Below are 22,299 nucleotides of genomic sequence, written 5' to 3' on the forward strand. Positions count from 1 at the left end.
ATCAGAAGCGTAGTTTTCGAGATATATCGAGATATTTAAAAGTTCCGAAGCCGCACCAACATAATAGAGATACAGAAACACCGTGGCCCCTTTCTTTGAGATAACTCTGCACTAGTGCGAGCCGCAAATGCCACTTCCAGCTTAGCTGTGCAGAAGAAGAACAACAAGAAGAAGAAATATCTCGAAATATGTCCGTCAGGCCCCTTCCCTTGAGATAAATCTGCAAATATCTCGGAAACGAAGCGAGCTATGGCAAAATGTTAAGAGACCTTATTTGTAGAGAATTAAGTTTCCTACTTTTTATGTTCTATGATATTATTTGATCAGATGCGTAGTTCTCGAGATATATCAAGATATTTAAAAGTTCCGAAGCCGCACCAACATAATAGAGATACAGAAACACCGTGGCCCCTTTCTTTGAGATAACTCTGCACTATTGCGAGCTGCAAATGCCACTTCCAGCTTCGCTGTGCAGAAGAAGAACAACAAGAAGAAGAAATATCTCGAAATATGTCCGCCAGGCCCCTTCCCTTGAGATAAATCTGCAAATATCTCGGAAACGAAGCGAGCTATGGCAAAATGTTAAGAGACCTTTATTGTAGAGAATTAAGTTTCCTACTTTTTATGTTCTATGATATTTTTTGATCAGATGCGTAGTTCTCGAGATATATCAAGATATTTAAAAGCTCCGAAGCCGCACCAACATATTAGAGATACAGAAACACCGTGGCCCCTTTCTTTGAGATAACTCTGCACTATTCCGAGCTGCAAATGCCACTTCCAGCTTAGCTGTGCAGAGGAAGAACAACAAGAAGAAGAAATATCTCGAAATATGTCCGTCAGGCCAGTTCCTTTGAGCTGAATCTGCAAATATCTCGGAAACGAAGTGAGCTATGGCAAAATGTTAAGAGACGTTTTTTGTAGAGAATTATGTTTCCTACAATTTATGTTCTATTATTTTTTGATCAGAAGCGTAGTTTTCGAGATATATCGAGATATTTAAAAGTTCCGATGCCGCACCAACATAATAGAGATACAGAAACACCGTGGCCCCTTTCTTTGAGATAACTCTGCACTAGTGCGAGCCGCAAATGCCACTTCCAGCTTAGCTGTGCAGAAGAAGAACAACAAGAAGAAGAAATATCTCGAAGTATGTCCGCCAGGCCCCTTCCCTTGAGATAAATCTGCAAATATCTCGGAAACGAAGCGAGCTATGGCAAAATGTTAAGAGACCTTTTTTGTAGAGCATTAAGATTCCTACTTTTTATGTTCTATGATATTTTTTGATCAGATCCGTAGTTCTCGAGATATATCAAGATATTTAAAAGTTCCGAAGCCGCACCAACATAATAGAGGTACAGAAACACCGTGGCCCCTTTCTTTGAGATAACTCTGCACTATTGCGAGCTGTAAATGCCACTTCCAGCTTAGCTGTGCAGAAGAAGAACAACAAGAAGAAGAAATACCTCGAAATATGTCCGTCAGGCCCCTTCCCTTGAGATATATCTGCAAATATCTCGGAAACGAAGCGAGCTATGGCAAAATGTTAAGAGACCTTTTTTGTAGAGAATTATGTTTCCTACAATTTATGTTCTATGATATTATTTGATCAGAAGCGTAGTTTTCGAGATATATCGAGATATTTAAAAGTTCCGAAGCCGCACCAACATAATAGAGATACAGAAACACCGTGGCCCCTTTCTTTGAGATAACTCTGCACTAGTGCGAGCCGCAAATGCCACTTCCAGCTTAGCTGTGCAGAAGAAGAACAACAAGAAGAAGAAATATCTCGAAGTATGTCCGCCAGGCCCCTTCCCTTGAGATAAATCTGCAAATATCTCGGAAACGAAGCGAGCTATGGCAAAATGTTAAGAGACCTTTATGGTAGAGAATTAAGTTTCCTACTTTTTATGTTCTATGATATGTTCTGATCAGATGCGTAGTTCTCGAGATATATCAAGATATTTAAAAGCTCCGAAGCCGCACCAACATATTAGAGATACAGAAACACCGTGGCCCCTTTCTTTGAGATAACTCTGCACTATTCCGAGCTGCAAATGCCACTTCCAGCTTAGCTGTGCAGAGGAAGAACAACAAGAAGAAGAAATATCTCGAAATATGTCCGTCAGGCCAGTTCCTTTGAGCTGAATCTGCAAATATCTCGGAAACGAAGTGAGCTATGGCAAAATGTTAAGAGACGTTTTTTGTAGAGAATTATGTTTCCTACAATTTATGTTCTATGATATTTTTTGATCAGAAGCGTAGTTTTCGAGATATATCGAGATATTTAAAAGTTCCGATGCCGCACCAACATAATAGAGATACAGAAACGCCGTGGCCCCTTTCTTTGAGATAACTCTGCACTAGTGCGAGCCGCAAATACCACTTCCAGCTTAGCTGTGCAGAAGAAGAACAACAAGAAGAAGAAATATCTCGAAATATGTCCGTCAGGCCCCTTCCCTTGAGATAAATCTGCAAATATCTCGGAAACGAAGCGAGCTATGGCAAAATGTTAAGAGACCTTTTTTGTAGAGCATTAAGATTCCTACTTTTTATGTTCTATGATATTTTTTGATCAGATGCGTAGTTCTCGAGATATATCAAGATATTTAAAAGTTCCGAAGCCGCACCAACATAATAGAGGTACAGAAACACCGTGGCCCCTTTCTTTGAGATAACTCTGCACTATTGCGAGCTGTAAATGCCACTTCCAGCTTAGCTGTGCAGAAGAAGAACAACAAGAAGAAGAAATACCTCGAAATATGTCCGTCAGGCCCCTTCCCTTGAGATATATCTGCAAATATCTCGGAAACGAAGCGAGCTATGGCAAAATGTTAAGAGACGTTTTTTGTAGAGAATTATGTTTCCTACAATTTATGTTCTATGATATTTTTTGATCAGAAGCGTAGTTTTCGAGATATATCGAGATATTTAAAAGTTCCGATGCCGCACCAACATAATAGAGATACAGAAACGCCGTGGCCCCTTTCTTTGAGATAACTCTGCACTAGTGCGAGCCGCAAATGCCACTTCCAGCTTAGCTGTGCAGAAGAAGAACAACAAGAAGAAGAAATATCTCGAAATATGTCCGTCAGGCCCCTTCCCTTGAGATAAATCTGCAAATATCTCGGAAACGAAGCGAGCTATGGCAAAATGTTAAGAGACCTTTTTTGTAGAGAATTATGTTTCCTACTTTTTATGTTCCATGATATTTTTTGATCAGACGCGTAGTTCTCGAGATATATCAAGATATTTAAAAGTTCCGAAGCCGCACCAACATAATAGAGGTACAGAAACACCGTGGCCCCTTTCTTTGAGATAACTCTGCACTATTGCGAGCTGTAAATGCCACTTCCAGCTTAGCTGTGCAGAAGAAGAACAACAAGAAGAAGAAATACCTCGAAATATGTCCGTCAGGCCCCTTCCCTTGAGATATATCTGCAAATATCTCGGAAACGAAGCGAGCTATGGCAAAATGTTAAGAGACCTTTTTTGTAGAGAATTATGTTTCCTACAATTTATGTTCTATGATATTATTTGATCAGAAGCGTAGTTTTCGAGATATATCGAGATATTTAAAAGTTCCGAAGCCGCACCAACATAATAGAGATACAGAAACACCGTGGCCCCTTTCTTTGAGATAACTCTGCACTAGTGCGAGCCGCAAATGCCACTTCCAGCTTAGCTGTGCAGAAGAAGAACAACAAGAAGAAGAAATATCTCGAAGTATGTCCGCCAGGCCCCTTCCCTTGAGATAAATCTGCAAATATCTCGGAAACGAAGCGAGCTATGGCAAAATGTTAAGAGACCTATATGGTAGAGAATTAAGTTTCCTACTTTTTATGTTCTATGATATTTTTTGATCAGATGCGTAGTTCTCGAGATATATCAAGATATTTAAAAGCTCCGAAGCCGCACCAACATATTAGAGATACAGAAACACCGTGGCCCCTTTCTTTGAGATAACTCTGCACTATTCCGAGCTGCAAATGCCACTTCCAGCTTAGCTGTGCAGAGGAAGAACAACAAGAAGAAGAAATATCTCGAAATATGTCCGTCAGGCCAGTTCCTTTGAGCTGAATCTGGAAATATCTCGGAAACGAAGTGAGCTATGGCAAAATGTTAAGAGACGTTTTTTGTAGAGAATTATGTTTCCTACAATTTATGTTCTATGATATTTTTTGATCAGAAGCGTAGTTTTCGAGATATATCGAGATATTTAAAAGTTCCGATGCCGCACCAACATAATAGAGATACAGAAACGCCGTGGCCCCTTTCTTTGAGATAACTCTGCACTAGTGCGAGCCGCAAATGCCACTTCCAGCTTAGCTGTGCAGAAGAAGAACAACAAGAAGAAGAAATATCTCGAAATATGTCCGTCAGGCCCCTTCCCTTGAGATAAATCTGCAAATATCTCGGAAACGAAGCGAGCTATGGCAAAATGTTAAGAGACCTTTTTTGTAGAGAATTATGTTTCCTACTTTTTATGTTCCATGATATTTTTTGATCAGACGCGTAGTTCTCGAGATATATCAAGATATTTAAAAGTTCCGAAGCCGCACCAACATAATAGAGATACAAAAACACCGTGGCCCCTTTCTTCGAGATAACTCTGCACTATTGCGAGCTGTAAATGCCACTTCCAGCTTAGCTGTGCAGAAGAAGAACAACAAGAAGAAGAAATATCTCGAAATATGTCCGTCAGGCCCCTTCCCTTGAGATATATCTGCAAATATCTCGGAAACGAAGCGAGCTATGGCAAAATGTTAAGAGACCTTTTTTGTAGAGAATTATGTTTCCTACAATTTATGTTCTATGATATTATTTGATCAGAAGCGTAGTTTTCGAGATATATCGAGATATTTAAAAGTTCCGAAGCCGCACAAACATAATAGAGATCCAGAAACACCGTGGCCCCTTTCTTTGAGATAACTCTGCACTAGTGCGAGCCGCAAATGCCACTTCCAGCTTAGCTGTGCAGAAGAAGAACAACAAGAAGAAGAAATATCTCGAAGTATGTCCGCCAGGCCCCTTCCCTTGAGATAAATCTGCAAATATCTCGGAAACGAAGCGAGCTATGGCAAAATGTTAAGAGACCTTTATGGTAGAGAATTAAGTTTCCTACTTTTTATGTTCTATGATATTTTTTGATCAGATGCGTAGTTCTCCAGATATATCAAGATATTTAAAAGCTCCGAAGCCGCGCCAACATATTAGAGATACAGAAACACCGTGGCCCCTTTCTTTGAGATAACTCTGCACTATTCCGAGCTGCAAATGCCACTTCCAGCTTAGCTGTGCAGAGGAAGAACAACAAGAAGAAGAAATATCTCGAAATATGTCCGTCAGGCCAGTTCCTTTGAGCTGAATCTGCAAATATCTCGGAAACGAAGTGAGCTATGGCAAAATGTTAAGAGACGTTTTTTGTAGAGAATTATGTTTCCTACAATTTATGTTCTATGATATTTTTTGTTCAGAAGCGTAGTTTTCGAGATATATCGAGATATTTAAAAGTTCCGATGCCGCACCAACATAATAGAGATACAGAAACGCCGTGGCCCCTTTCTTTGAGATAACTCTGCACTAGTGCGAGCCGCAAATGCCACTTCCAGCTTAGCTGTGCAGAAGAAGAACAACAAGAAGAAGAAATATCTCGAAATATGTCCGTCAGGCCCCTTCCCTTGAGATAAATCTGCAAATATCTCGGAAACGAAGCGAGCTATGGCAAAATGTTAAGAGACCTTTTTTGTAGAGAATTATGTTTCCTACTTTTTATGTTCCATGATATTTTTTGATCAGACGCGTAGTTCTCGAGATATATCAAGATATTTAAAAGTTCCGAAGCCGCACCAACATAATAGAGATACAGAAACACCGTGGCCCCTTTCTTCGAGATAACTCTGCACTATTGCGAGCTGCAAATGCCACTTCCAGCTTAGCTGTGCAGAAGAAGAACAACAAGAAGAAGAAATATCTCGAAATATGTCCGTCAGGCCCAATCCCTTGAGATAAATCTGCAAATATCTCGGAAACGAAGCGAGCTATGGCAAAATGTTAAGAGACCTTTTTTGTAGAGCATTAAGTTTCCTACTTTTTATGTTCTATGATATTTTTTGATCAGATGCGTAGTTCTCGAGATGTATCAAGATATTTAAAAGTTCCGAAGCCGCACCAACATAATAGAGATACAGAAACACCGTGGCCCCTTTCTTTGAGATAACTCTGCACTATTGCGAGCTGTAAATGCCACTTCCAGCTTAGCTGTGCAGAAGAAGAACAACAAGAAGAAGAAATATCTCGAAATATGTCCGTCAGGCCCCTTCCCTTGAGATATATCTGCAAATATCTCGGAAACGAAGCGAGCTATGGCAAAATGTTAAGAGACCTTTTTTGTAGAGAATTATGTTTCCTACAATTTATGTTCTATGATATTATTTGATCAGAAGCGTAGTTTTCGAGATATATCGAGATATTTAAAAGTTCCGAAGCCGCACCAACATAATAGAGATACAGAAACACCGTGGCCCCTTTCTTTGAGATAACTCTGCACTAGTGCGAGCCGCAAATGCCACTTCCAGCTTAGCTGTGCAGAAGAAGAACAACAAGAAGAAGAAATATCTCGAAGTATGTCCGCCAGGCCCCTTCCCTTGAGATAAATCTGCAAATATCTCGGAAACGAAGCGAGCTATGGCAAAATGTTAAGAGACCTTTATTGTAGAGAATTAAGTTTCCTACTTTTTATGTTCTATGATATTTTTTGATCAGATGCGTAGTTCTCGAGATATATCAAGATATTTAAAAGCTCCGAAGCCGCACCAACATATTAGAGATACAGAAACACCGTGGCCCCTTTCTTTGAGATAACTCTGCACTATTCCGAGCTGCAAATGCCACTTCCAGCTTAGCTGTGCAGAGGAAGAACAACAAGAAGAAGAAATATCTCGAAATATGTCCGTCAGGCCAGTTCCTTTGAGCTGAATCTGCAAATATCTCGGAAACGAAGTGAGCTATGGCAAAATGTTAAGAGACGTTTTTTGTAGAGAATTATGTTTCCTACAATTTATGTTCTATGATATTTTTTGATCAGAAGCGTAGTTTTCGAGATATATCGAGATATTTAAAAGTTCCGATGCCGCACCAACATAATAGAGATACAGAAGCACCGTGGCCCCTTTCTTTGAGATAACTCTGCACTAGTGCGAGCCGCAAATGCCACTTCCAGCTTAGCCGTGCAGAAGAAGAACAACAAGAAGAAGAAATATCTCGAAATATGTCCGTCAGGCCCCTTCCCTTGAGATAAATCTGCAAATATCTCGGAAACGAAGCGAGCTATGGCAAAATGTTAAGAGACCTTTTTTGTAGAGAATTAAGTTTCCTACTTTTTATCTTCTATGATATTTTCTGATCAGATGCGTAGTTCTCGAGATATATCAAGATATTTAAAAGTTCCGAAGCCGCACCAACATAATAGAGATACAGAAACACCGTGGCCCCTTTCTTTGAGATAACTCTGCACTAGTGCGAGCCGCAAATGCCACTTCCAGCTTAGCTGTGCAGAAGAAGAACAACAAGAAGAAGAAATATCTCGAAATATGTCCGTCAGGCCCCTTCCCTTGAGAAAAATCTGCAAATATCTCGGAAACGAAGCGAGCTATGGCAAAATGTTAAGAGACCTTTATTGTAGAGAATTAAGTTTCCTACTTTTTATGTTCTATGATATTTTTTGATCAGATGCGTAGTTCTCGAGATATATCAAGATATTTAAAAGCTCCGAAGCCGCACCAACATATTAGAGATACAGAAACACCGTGGCCCCTTTCTTTGAGATAACTCTGCACTATTCCGAGCTGCAAATGCCGCTTCCAGCTTAGCTGTGCAGAAGAAGAACAACAAGAAGAAGAAATATCTCGAAATATGTCCGTCAGGCCCCTTCCCTTGAGATAAATCTGCAAATATCTCGGAAACGAAGCGAGCTATGGCAAAATGTTAAGAGACCTTTTTTGTAGAGAATTAAGTTTCCTACCTTTTATCTTCTATGATATTTTCTGATCAGATGCGTAGTTCTCGAGATATATCAAGATATTTAAAAGTTCCGAAGCCGCACCAACATAATAGAGATACAGAAACACCGTGGCCCCTTTCTTTGAGATAACTCTGCACTATTGCGAGCTGCAAATGCCGCTTCCAGCTTAGCTGTGCAGAAGAAGAACAACAAGAAGAAGAAATATCTCGAAATATGTCCGTCAGGCCCCTTCCCTTGAGATAAATCTGCAAATATCTCGGAAACGAAGAGAGTTATGGTGAAATATTAAGAGACCTTTTTTGTAGAGATTTAAGTTTCCTACTTTTTATGTTCTATGATATTTTTTGATCAGATGCGTAGTTCTCGAGATATATCAAGATATTTAAAAGTTCCGAAGCCGCACCAACATAATAGAGATACAGAAACACCGTGGCCCCTTTCTTTGAGAAAACTCTGCACTATTGCGAGCTGGAAATGCCACTTCCAGTTTAGCTGTGCAGAAGAAGAACGACAAGAAGAAGAAATATCTCGAAATATGTCCGTTAGGCCCCTTCCCTTGAGATAAATCTGCAAATATCTCGGAAACGAAGCGAGCTATGGCAAAATGTTAAGAGACCTTTTTTCTAGAGAATTAAGTTTCCTACAATCTATGTTCTATGATATTTTTTGATCAGAAGCGTAGTTTTCGAGATATATCGAGATATTTAAAAGTTCCGAAGCCGCACCAACATAATAGAGATACAGAAACACCGTGGCCCCTTTCTTTGAGATAACTCTGCACTAGTCCGTGCCGCAAATGCCACTTCCAGCTTAGCTGTGCAGAAGAAGAACAACAAGAAGAAGAAATATCTCGAAATATGTCCGTCAGGCCCCTTCCCTTGAGATAAATCTGCAAATATCTCGGAAACGAAGCGAGCTATGGCAAAATGTTAAGAGACCTTTTTTGTAGAGAATTAAGTTTCCTACTTTTTATGTTCTATGATATTTTTTGATCAGATGCGTAGTTCTCGAGATATATCAAGATATTTAAAAGTTCCGAAGCCGCACCAACATAATAGAGATACAGAAACACCGTGGCCCCTTTCTTTGAGATAACTCTGCACTATTGCGAGCTGTAAATGCCACTTCCAGCTTAGCTGTGCAGAAGAAGAACAACAAGAAGAAGAAATATCTCGAAATACGTCCGTCAGGCCCCTTCCCTTGAGATATATCTGCAAATATCTCGGAAACGAAGAGAGCTATGGCAAAATGTTAAGAGACGTTCTTTGTAGAGAATTAAGTTTCCTACTTTTTATGTTCTATGATATTTTTTGATCAGATGCGTAGTTCTCGAGATATATCAAGATATTTAAAAGTTCCGAAGCCGCACCAACATAATAGAGATACAGAAACACCGTGGCCCCTTTCTTTGAGATAACTCTGCACTATTGCGAGCTGCAAATGCCACTTCCAGCTTAGCTGTGCAGAAGAAGAACAACAAGAAGAAGAAATATCTCGAAATATGTCCGTCAGGCCCCTTCCCTTGAGATAAATCTGCAAATATCTCGGAAAAGAAGCGAGCTATGGCAAAATGTTAAGAGACCTTTTTTGTAGAGAATTAAGTTTCCTACTTTTTACGTTCTATGATATTTTTTGATCAGATGCGTAGTTCTCGAGATATATCAAGATATTTAAAAGTTCCGAAGCTGCACCAACATAATAGAGGTACAGAAACACCGTGGCCTCTTTCTTTGGGATAACTCTGCACTATTGCGAGCTGCAAATGCCACTTCCAGCTTAGCTGTGCAGAAGAAGAACAACAAGAAGAAGAAATATCTCGAAATATGTCCGTCAGGCCCCTTCCCTTGAGATAAATCTGCAAATATCTCGGAAACGAAGCGAGCTACGGCAAAATGTTAAGAGACCTTTTTTGTAGAAAATTAGGTTTCCTACTTTTTATGTTCTATGATATTTTTTGATCAGATGCGTAGTTCTCGAGATATATCAAGATATTTAAAAGTTCCGAAGCCGCACCAACATAATAGAGATACAGAAACACCGTGGCCCCTTTCTTTGCGATAACACTGCACTATTGCGAGCTGCAAATGCCACTTCCAGTTTAGCTCTGCAGAAGAAGAACAACAAGAAGAAGAAATATCTCGAAATATGTCCGTTAGGCCCCTTCCCTTGAGATATATCTGCAAATATCTCGGAAACGAAGCGAGCTATGGCAAAATGTTAAGAGACCTTTTTTGTAGAGAATTATGTTTCCTACAATTTATGTTCTATGATATTTTTTGATCAGAAGCGTAGTTTTCGAGATATATCGAGATATTTAAAAGTTCCGAAGCCGCACCAACATAATAGAGATACAGAAACACCGTGGCCCCTTTCTTTGAGATAACTCTGTACTAGTGCGAGCGGCAAATGCCACTTCCAGCTTAGCTGTGCAGAAGAAGAACAACAAGAAGAAGAAATATCTCGAAATATGTCCGTCAGGCCCCTTCCCTTGAGATAAATCTGCAAATATCTCGGAAACGAAGCGAGCTATGGCAAAATGTTAAGAGACCTTTTTTGTAGAGAATTAAGTTTCCTACTTTTTGTCTTCTATGATATTTTTTGATCAGATGCGTAGTTCTCGAGATATATCAAGATATTTAAAAGTTCCGAAGCCGCACCAACATAATAGAGATACAGAAACACCGTGGCCCCTCTCTTTGAGATAACTCTGCACTATTGCGAGCTCGAAATGCCACTTCCAGTTTAGCTGTGCAGAAGAAGAACAACAAGAAGAAGAAATATCTCGAAATATGTCCGTTAGGCCCCTTCCCTTGAGATAAATCTGCAAATATCTCGGAAACGAAGCGAGCTATGGCAAAATGTTAAGAGACCTTTTTTGTACAGAATTAAGTTTCCTACTTTTTATGTTCTATGATATTTTTTGATCAGATGCGTAGTTCTCGAGATATATCAAGATATTTAAAAGTTCCGAAGCCGCACCAACATAATAGAGATACAGAAATACCGTGGCCCCTTTCTTTGAGATAACTCTGCACTATTGCGAGCTGCAAATGCCACTTCCAGCTTAGCTGTGCAGAAGAAGAACAACAAGAAGAAGAAATATCTCGAAATATGTCCGTCAGGCCCCTTCCCTTGAGATAAATCAGCAAATATCTCGGAAACGAAGAGAGCTATGGCAAAATGTTAAGAGACCTTTTTTGTAGAGATTTAAGTTTCCTACTTTTTATGTTCTATGATATTTTTTGATCAGATGCGTAGTTCTCGAGATATATCAAGATATTTAAAAGTTCCGAAGCCGCACCAACATAATAGAGATACAGAAACACCGTGGCCGCTTTCTTTGAGATAACTCTGCACTATTGCGAGCTGTAAATGCCACTTCCAGCTTAGCTGTGCAGAAGAAGAACAACAAGAAGAAGAAATATCTCGAAATACGTCCGTCAGGCCCCTTCCCTTGAGATATATCTGCAAATATCTCGGAAACGAAGAGAGCTATGGCAAAATGTTAAGAGACGTTCTTTGTAGAGAATTAAGTTTCCTACTTTTTATGTTCTATGATATTTTTTGATCAGATGCGTAGTTCTCGAGATATATCAAGATATTTAAAAGTTCCGAAGCCGCACCAACATAATAGAGATACAGAAACACCGTGGCCCCTTTCTTTGAGATAACTCTGCACTATTGCGAGCTGCAAATGCCACTTCCAGCTTAGCTGTGCAGAAGAAGAACAACAAGAAGAAGAAATATCTCGAAATATGTCCGTCAGGCCCCTTCCCTTGAGATAAATCTGCAAATATCTCGGAAACGAAGCGAGCTATGGCAAAATGTTAAGAGACCTTTTTTGTAGAGAATTAAGTTTCCTACTTTTTACGTTCTATGATATTTTTTGATCAGATGCGTAGTTCTCGAGATATATCAAGATATTTAAAAGTTCCGAAGCTGCACCAACATAATAGAGGTACAGAAACACCGTGGCCTCTTTCTTTGGGATAACTCTGCACTATTGCGAGCTGCAAATGCCACTTCCAGCTTAGCTGTGCAGAAGAAGAACAACAAGAAGAAGAAATATCTCGAAATATGTCCGTCAGGCCCCTTCCCTTGAGATAAATCTGCAAATATCTCGGAAACGAAGCGAGCTACGGCAAAATGTTAAGAGACCTTTTTTGTAGAAAATTAGGTTTCCTACTTTTTATGTTCTATGATATTTTTTGATCAGATGCGTAGTTCTCGAGATATATCAAGATATTTAAAAGTTCCGAAGCCGCACCAACATAATAGAGATACAGAAACACCGTGGCCCCTTTCTTTGCGATAACACTGCACTATTGCGAGCTGCAAATGCCACTTCCAGTTTAGCTCTGCAGAAGAAGAACAACAAGAAGAAGAAATATCTCGAAATATGTCCGTTAGGCCCCTTCCCTTGAGATATATCTGCAAATATCTCGGAAACGAAGCGAGCTATGGCAAAATGTTAAGAGACCTTTTTTGTAGAGAATTATGTTTCCTACAATTTATGTTCTATGATATTTTTTGATCAGAAGCGTAGTTTTCGAGATATATCGAGATATTTAAAAGTTCCGAAGCCGCACCAACATAATAGAGATACAGAAACACCGTGGCCCCTTTCTTTGAGATAACTCTGTACTAGTGCGAGCGGCAAATGCCACTTCCAGCTTAGCTGTGCAGAAGAAGAACAACAAGAAGAAGAAATATCTCGAAATATGTCCGTTAGGCCCCTTCCCTTGAGATAAATCTGCAAATATCTCGGAAACGAAGCGAGCTATGGCAAAATGTTAAGAGACCTTTTTTGTACAGAATTAAGTTTCCTACTTTTTATGTTCTATGATATTTTTTGATCAGATGCGTAGTTCTCGAGATATATCAAGATATTTAAAAGTTCCGAAGCCGCACCAACATAATAGAGATACAGAAATACCGTGGCCCCTTTCTTTGAGATAACTCTGCACTATTGCGAGCTGCAAATGCCACTTCCAGCTTAGCTGTGCAGAAGAAGAACAACAAGAAGAAGAAATATCTCGAAATATGTCCGTCAGGCCCCTTCCCTTGAGATAAATCAGCAAATATCTCGGAAACGAAGAGAGCTATGGCAAAATGTTAAGAGACCTTTTTTGTAGAGATTTAAGTTTCCTACTTTTTATGTTCTATGATATTTTTTGATCAGATGCGTAGTTCTCGAGATATATCAAGATATTTAAAAGTACCGAAGCCGCACCAACATAATAGAGATACAGAAACACCGTGGCCCCTTTCTTTGAGATAACTCTGCACTAGTGCGAGCCGCAAATGCCACTTCCAGCTTAGCTGTGCAGAAGAAGAACAACAAGAAGAAGAAATATCTCGAAATATGTCCGTCAGGCCCCTTCCCTTGAGAAAAATCTGCAAATATCTCGGAAACGAAGCGAGCTATGGCAAAATGTTAAGAGACCTTTATTGTAGAGAATTAAGTTTCCTACTTTTTATGTTCTATGATATTTTTTGATCAGATGCGTAGTTCTCGAGATATATCAAGATATTTAAAAGCTCCGAAGCCGCACCAACATAATAGAGATACAGAAACACCGTGGCCCCTTTCTTTGAGATAACTCTGCACTATTGCGAGCTGGAAATGCCACTTCCAGCTTAGCTGTGCAGAAGAAGAACAACAAGAAGAAGAAATATCTCGAAATATGTCCGTCAGGACCCTTCCCTTGAGATAAATCTGCAAATATCTCGGAAACGAAGAGAGCTATGGCAAAATGTTAAGACACCTTTTTTGTAGAGAATTAAGTTTCCCACTTTTTATGTTCTATGATATTTCTTCATCAGATGCGTAGTTCTCGAGATATATCAAGATATTTAAAAGTTCCGAAGCCGCACCAATATAATAGAGATACAGAAACACCGTGGTCCCTTCCTTTGAGATAACTCTGCACTATTCCGAGCTGCAAATGCCACTTCCAGCTTAGCTGTGCAGAGGAAGAACAACAAGAAGAAGAAATATCTCGAAATATGTCCGTCAGGCCAGTTCCTTTGAGCTGAATCTGCAAATATCTCGGAAACGAAGCGAGCTATGGCAAAATGTTGAGAGACGTTTTTTGTAGAGAATTATGTTTCCTACAATTTATGTTCTATGATATTTTTTGATCAGAAGCGTAGTTTTCGAGATATATCGAGATATTTAAAAGTTCCGAAGCCGCGCCAACATAATAGAGATACAGAAACACCGTGGCCCCTTTCTTTGAGATAACACTGCACTATTGCGAGCTGCAAATGCCACTTCCAGCTTAGCTGTGCAGAAGAAGAACAACAAGAAGAAGAAATATCTCGAAATATGTCCGTCAGGCCCCTTCCCTTGAGATAAATCTGCAAATATCTCGGAAACGAAGAGAGCTATGGCAAAATGTTAAGAGACCTTTTTTGTAGAGATTTAAGTTTCCTACTTTTTATGTTCTATGATATTTTTTGATCAGATGCGTAGTTCTCGAGATATATCAAGATATTTAAAAGTTCCGACGCCGCACCAACATAATAGAGATACAGAAACACCGTGGCCCCTTTCTTTGAGATAACTCTGCACTATTGCGAGCTGCAAATGCCACTTCCAGCTTAGCTGTGCAGAAGAAGAACAACAAGAAGAAGAAATATCTCGAGATATGTCCGTCAGGCCCCTTCCCTTGAGATAAATCTGCAAATATCTCGGAAACGAAGAGAGCTATGGCAAAATGTTAAGAGACCTTTTTTGTAGAGATTTAAGTTTCCTACTTTTTATGTTCTATGATATTTTTTGATCAGATGCGTAGTTCTCGAGGTATATCAAGATATTTAAAAGTTCCGAAGCCGCACCAACATAATACAGATACAGAAACACCGTGGCCCCTTTCTTTGAGATAACTCTGCACTATTGCGAGCTGGAAATGCCACTTCCAGCTTAGCTGTGCAGAAGAAGAACAACAAGAAGAAGAAATACCTCGAAATATGTCCGTCAGGACCCTTCCCTTGAGATAAATCTGCAAATATCTCGGAAACGAAGAGAGCTATGGCAAAATGTTAAGAGACCTTTTTTGTAGAGAATTAAGTTTCCCACTTTTTATGTTCTATGATATTTCTTGATCAGATGCGTAGTTCTCGAGATATATCAAGATATTTAAAAGTTCCGAAGCCGCACCAATATAATAGAGATACAGAAACACCGTGGCCCCTTTCTTTGAGATAACTCTGCACTATTCCGAGCTGCAAATGCCACTTCCAGCTTAGCTGTGCAGAGGAAGAACAACAAGAAGAAGAAATATCTCGAAATATGTCCGTCAGGCCAGTTCCTCTGAGGTGAATCTGCAAATATCTGGGAAACGAAGCGAGCTATGGCAAAATGTTAAGAGACGTTTTTTGTAGAGAATTATGTTTCCTACAATTTATGTTCTATGATATTTTTTGATCAGAAGCGTAGTTTTCGAGATATATCGAGATATTTAAAAGTTCCGAAGCCGCGCCAACATAATAGAGATACAGAAACACCGTGGCCCCTTTCTTTGAGATAACTCTGCACTATTGCGAGCTGGAAATGCCACTTCCAGTTTAGCTGTGCAGAAGAAGAACAACAAGAAGAAAAAATATCTCGAAATATGTCCGTTAGGCCCCTTCCCTTGAGATAAATCTGCAAATATCTCGGAAACGAAGCGAGCTATGGCAAAATGTTAAGAGACCTTTTTTGTAGAGAATTAAGTTTCCTACTTTTTATGTTCTACGATATTTTTTGATCAGATGCGTAGTTCTCGAGATATATCAAGATATTTAAAAGTTCCGAAGCCGCACCAACATAATAGAGATACAGAAACACCGTGGCCCCTTTCTTTGAGATAACACTGCACTATTGCGAGCTGCAAATGCCACTTCCAGCTTAGCTGTGCAGAAGAAGAACAACAAGAAGAAGAAATATCTCGAAATATGTCCGTCAGGCCCCTTCCCTTGAGATAAATCTGCAAATATCTCGGAAACGAAGAGAGCTATGGCAAAATGTTAAGAGACCTTTGTTGTAGAGATTTAAGTTTCCTACTTTTTATGTTCTATGATATTTTTTGATCAGATGCGTAGTTCTCGAGATATATCAAGATATTTAAAAGTTCCGAAGCCGCACCAACATAATAGAGATACAGAAACACCGTGGCCCCTTTCTTTGAGATAACTCTGCACTATTGCGAGCTGGAAATGCCACTTCCAGTTTAGCTGTGCAGAAGAAGAACAACAAGAAGAAGAAATATCTCGAAATATGTCCGTCAGGCCCCTTCCCTTGAGATATATCTGCAAATATCTCGGAAACGAAGCGAGCTATGGCAAAATGTTAAGAGACCTTTTTTGTAGAGAATTAAGTTTCCTACTTTTTATGTTCTATGATATTTTTTGATCAGAAGCGTAGTTTTCGAGATATATCGAGATATTTAAAAGTTCCGAAGCCGCACCAACATAATAGAGATACAGAAACACCGTGGCCCCTTTCTTTGAGATAACTCTGCACTATTGCGAGCTGTAAATGCCACTTCCAGCTTAGCTGTGCAGAAGAAGAACAACAAGAAGAAGAAATATCTCGAAATATGTCCGTCAGGCCCCTTCCCTTGAGATATACAGTATAGACTCGTAATGAGCTAAAAAGATCTGTACGATATTTGCAAAGAAACCATCCCCGCCACTGGGGGGTATACCCCTCGAGACGTCGCGAAGCTCGCTCGCCGAGTAGCGTAACATGATCTTGGATCAGATATCGGTGAGGCAACACTAATGCAACAATCTAACTTTGCTATTTTTCATTTTTTTTTTATAGAACGTTTTCCATGATATTTCTGACATTTTTCTAATTAAAATGATACCAAACAGGATATAATTCGGACCATATTTACCATGTAAACTAGTTACAACCAAACGCACGGGACCGGACTTTTGCCTATAACGTGTAGTTCCACTATTGTTTGATGTTAGCCGACTGCTTCGAACGTAGAAAAGGACCTTGAGTGCAAAAGAGGACAGAGCGAAAACAAACCGTTCTATGTCGAAGCAGTCGGCTAACATCAAACAATAGTGGAACTACTCGTTATAAGCAAAAGTCCGGTCCCGAGCGTTTTGCTTATAACGAGTCTATACTGTATCTGCAAATATCTCGGAAACGAAGCGAGCTATGGCAAAATGTTAAGAGACCTTTTTTGTAGAGAATTATGTTTCCTACAATTTATGTTCTATGATATTTTTTGATCAGAAGCGTAGTTTTCGAGATATATCGAGATATTTAAAAGTTCCGAAGCCGCACCAATATAATAGAGATACAGAAACACCGTGGCCCCTTTCTTTGAGATAACTCTGCACTAGTGCGAGCCGCAAATGCCACTTCCAGCTTAGCTGTGCAGAAGAAGAACAACAAGAAGAAGAAATATCTCGAAATATGTCCGTCAGGCCCCTTCCCTTGAGATTAATCTGCAAATATCTCGGAAACGAAGCGAGCTATGGCAAAATGTTGAGAGACGTTTTTTGTAGAGAATTATGTTTCCTACAATTTATGTTCTATGATATTTTTTGATCAGAAGCGTAGTTTTCGAGATATATCGAGATATTTAAAAGTTCCGAAGCCGCACCAACATAATAGAGATACAGAAACACCGTGGCCCCTTTCTTTGAGATAACTCTGCACTAGTGCGAGCCGCAAATGCCACTTCCAGCTTAGCTGTGCAGAAGAAGAACAACAAGAAGAAGAAATATCTCGAAATATGTCCGTCAGGACCCTTCCCTTGAGATAAATCTGCAAATATCTCGGAAACGAAGCGAGCTATGGCAAAACGTTAAGAGACCTTTGTTGTAGAGAATTATGTTTCCTACAATTTATGTTCTATGATATTTTTTGATCAGAAGCGTAGTTTTCGAGATATATCGAGATATTTAAAAGTTCCGAAGCCGCACCAACATAATAGAGATACAGAAACACCGTGGCCCCTTTCTTTGGGATAACTCTGCACTATTGCGAGCTGGAAATGCCATTCCCAGTTTAGCTGTGCAGAAGAAGAACAACAAGAAGAAGAAATATCTCGAAATATGTCCGTCAGGACCCTTCCCTTGAGATAAATCTGCAAATATCTCGGAAACGAAGCGAGCTATGGCAAAACGTTAAGAGACCTTTTTTGTAGAGAATTAAGTTTCCTACTTTTTATCTTGTATGATATTTTTTGATCAGATGCGTAGTTCTCGAGATATATCAAGATATTTAAAAGTTCCGAAGCCGCACGAACATAATAGAGATACAGAAACACCGTGGCCCCTTTCTTTGAGATAACTCTGCACTATTGCGAGCTGCAAATGCCACTTCCAGCTTAGCTGTGCAGAAGAAGAACAACAAGAAGAAGAAATATCTCGAAATATGTCCGTCAGGCCCCTTCCCTTGAGAAAAATCTGCAAATATCTCGGAAACGAAGAGAGCTATGGCAATATGTTAAGAGACCTTTTTTATAGAGATTTAAGTTTCCTACTTTTTATGTTCTATGATATTTTTTGATCAGATGCGTAGTTCTCGAGGTATATCAAGATATTTAAAAGTTCCGAAGCCGCACCAATATAATAGAGATACAGAAACACCGTGGCCCCTTTCTTTGAGATAACTCTGCACTATTCCGAGCTGCAAATGCCACTTCCAGCTTAGCTGTGCAGAGGAAGAACAACAAGAAGAAGAAATATCTCGAAATATGTCCGTCAGGCCAGTTCCTTTGAGCTGAATCTGCAAATATCTGGGAAACGAAGCGAGCTATGGCAAAATGTTAAGAGACGTTTTTTGTAGAGAATTATGTTTCCTACAATTTATGTTCTATGATATTTTTTGATCAGAAGCGTAGTTTTCGAGATATATCGAGATATTTAAAAGTTCCGAAGCCGCGCCAACATAATAGAGATACAGAAACACCGTGGCCCCTTTCTTTGAGATAACTCTGCACTATTGCGAGCTGGAAATGCCACTTCCAGTTTAGCTGTGCAGAAGAAGAACAACAAGAAGAAAAAATATCTCGAAATATGTCCGTCAGGCCCCTTCCCTTGAGATAAATCTCCAAATATCTCGGAAACGAAGAGAGCTATGGCAAAATGTTAAGAGACCTTTGTTGTAGAGATTTAAGTTTCCTACTTTTTATGTTCTATGATATTTTTTGATCAGATGCGTAGTTCTCGAGATATATCAAGATATTTAAAAGTTCCGAAGCCGCACCAACATAATAGAGATACAGAAACACCGTGGCCCCTTTCTTTGAGATAACTCTGCACTAGTGCGAGCCGCAAATGCCACTTCCAGCTTAGCTGTGCAGAAGAAGAACAACAAGAAGAAGAAATATCTCGAGATATGTCCGTCAGGCCCCTTCCCTTGAGATAAATCTGCAAATATCTCGGAAACGAAGAGAGCTATGGCAAAATGTTAAGAGACCTTTGTTGTAGAGATTTAAGTTTCCTACTTTTTATGTTCTATGATATTTTTTGATCAGATGCGTAGTTCTCGAGATATATCAAGATATTTAAAAGTTCCGAAGCCGCACCAACATAATAGAGATACAGAAACACCGTGGCCCCTTTCTTTGAGATAACTCTGCACTAGTGCGAGCCGCAAATGCCACTTCCAGCTTAGCTGTGCAGAAGAAGAACAACAAGAAGAAGAAATATCTCGAGATATGTCCGTCAGGCCCCTTCCCTTGAGATAAATCTGCAAATATCTCGGAAACGAAGAGAGCTATGGCAAAATGTTAAGAGACCTTTTTTGTAGAGATTTAAGTTTCCTACTTTTTATGTTCTATGATATTTTTTGATCAGATGCGTAGTTCTCGAGGTATATCAAGATATTTAAAAGTTCCGAAGCCGCACCAACATAATAGAGATACAGAAACACCGTGGCCCCTTTCTTTGAGATAACTCTGCACTATTGCGAGCTGGAAATGCCACTTCCAGCTTAGCTGTGCAGAAGAAGAACAACAAGAAGAAGAAATATCTCGAAATATGTCCGTCAGGACCCTTCCCTTGAGATAAATCTGCAAATATCTCGGAAACGAAGAGAGCTATGGCAAAATGTTAAGAGACCTTTTTTGTAGAGAATTAAGTTTCCCACTTTTTATCTTCTATGATATTTCTTGATCAGATGCGTAGTTCTCGAGATATATCAAGATATTTAAAAGTTCCGAAGCCGCACCAATATAATAGAGATACAGAAACACCGTGGCCCCTTTCTTTGAGATAACTCTGCACTATTCCGAGCTGCAAATGCCACTTCCAGCTTAGCTGTGCAGAGGAAGAACAACAAGAAGAAGAAATATCTCGAAATATGTCCGTCAGGCCAGTTCCTCTGAGGTGAATCTGCAAATATCTGGGAAACGAAGCGAGCTATGGCAAAATGTTAAGAGACGTTTTTTGTAGAAAATTATGTTTCCTACAATTTATGTTCTATGATATTTTTTGATCAGAAGCGTAGTTTTCGAGATATATCGAGATATTTAAAAGTTCCGAAGCCGCGCCAACATAATAGAGATACAGAAACACCGTGGCCCCTTTCTTTGAGATAACTCTGCACTATTGCGAGCTGGAAATGCCACTTCCAGTTTAGCTGTGCAGAAGAAGAACAACAAGAAGAAAAAATATCTCGAAATATGTCCGTTAGGCCCCTTCCCTTGAGATAAATCTGCAAATATCTCGGAAACGAAGCGAGCTATGGCAAAATGTTAAGAGACCTTTTTTGTAGAGAATTAAGTTTCCTACTTTTTATGTTCTACGATATTTTTTGATCAGATGCGTAGTTCTCGAGATATATCAAGATATTTAAAAGTTCCGAAGCCGCACCAACATAATAGAGATACAGAAACACCGTGGCCCCTTTCTTTGAGATAACACTGCACTATTGCGAGCTGCAAATGCCACTTCCAGCTTAGCTGTGCAGAAGAAGAACAACGAGAAGAAGAAATATCTCGAAATATGTCCGTCAGGCCCCTTCCCTTGAGATAAATCTGCAAATATCTCGGAAACGAAGAGAGCTATGGCAAAATGTTAAGAGACCTTTGTTGTAGAGATTTAAGTTTCCTACTTTTTATGTTCTATGATATTTTTTGATCAGATGCGTAGTTCTCGAGATATATCAAGATATTTAAAAGTTCCAAAGCCGCACCAACATAATAGAGATACAGAAACACCGTGGCCCCTTTCTTTGAGATAACTCTGCACTATTGCGAGCTGGAAATGCCACTTCCAGTTTAGCTGTGCAGAAGAAGAACAACAAGAAGAAGAAATATCTCGAAATATGTCCGTCAGGCCCCTTCCCTTGAGATATATCTGCAAATATCTCGGAAACGAAGCGAGCTATGGCAAAATGTTAAGAGACCTTTTTTGTAGAGAATTAAGTTTCCTACTTTTTATGTTCTATGATATTTTTTGATCAGAAGCGTAGTTTTCGAGATATATCGAGATATTTAAAAGTTCCGAAGCCGCACCAACATAATAGAGATACAGAAACACCGTGGCCCCTTTCTTTGAGATAACTCTGCACTATTGCGAGCTGTAAATGCCACTTCCAGCTTAGCTGTGCAGAAGAAGAACAACAAGAAGAAGAAATATCTCGAAATATGTCCGTCAGGCCCCTTCCCTTGAGATATACAGTATAGACTCGTAATGAGCTAAAAAGATCTGTACGATATTTGCAAAGAAACCATCCCCGCCACTGGGGGGTATACCCCTCGAGACGTCGCGAAGCTCGCTCGCCGAGTAGCGTAACATGATCTTGGATCAGATATCGGTGAGGCAACACTAATGCAACAATCTAACTTTGCTATTTTTCATTTTTTTTTTATAGAACGTTTTCCATGATATTTCTGACAGTTTTCTAATTAAAATGATACCAAACAGGATATAATTCGGACCATATTTACCATGTAAACTAGTTACAACCAAACGCACGGGACCGGACTTTTGCCTATAACGTGTAGTTCCACTATTGTTTGATGTTAGCCGACTGCTTCGAACGTAGAAAAGGACCTTGAGTGCAAAAGAGGACAGAGCGAAAACAAACCGTTCTATGTCGAAGCAGTCGGCTAACATCAAACAATAGTGGAACTACTCGTTATAAGCAAAAGTCCGGTCCCGAGCGTTTTGCTTATAACGAGTCTATACTGTATCTGCAAATATCTCGGAAACGAAGCGAGCTATGGCAAAATGTTAAGAGACCTTTTTTGTAGAGAATTATGTTTCCTACAATTTATGTTCTATGATATTTTTTGATCAGAAGCGTAGTT

The sequence above is a fragment of the Osmia lignaria genome, unplaced genomic scaffold (genome assembly GCF_051020975.1).
Source record: "Osmia lignaria lignaria isolate PbOS001 unplaced genomic scaffold, iyOsmLign1 scaffold0007, whole genome shotgun sequence".
In the NCBI taxonomy this organism is placed as follows: Eukaryota; Metazoa; Arthropoda; class Insecta; order Hymenoptera; family Megachilidae; genus Osmia; species Osmia lignaria.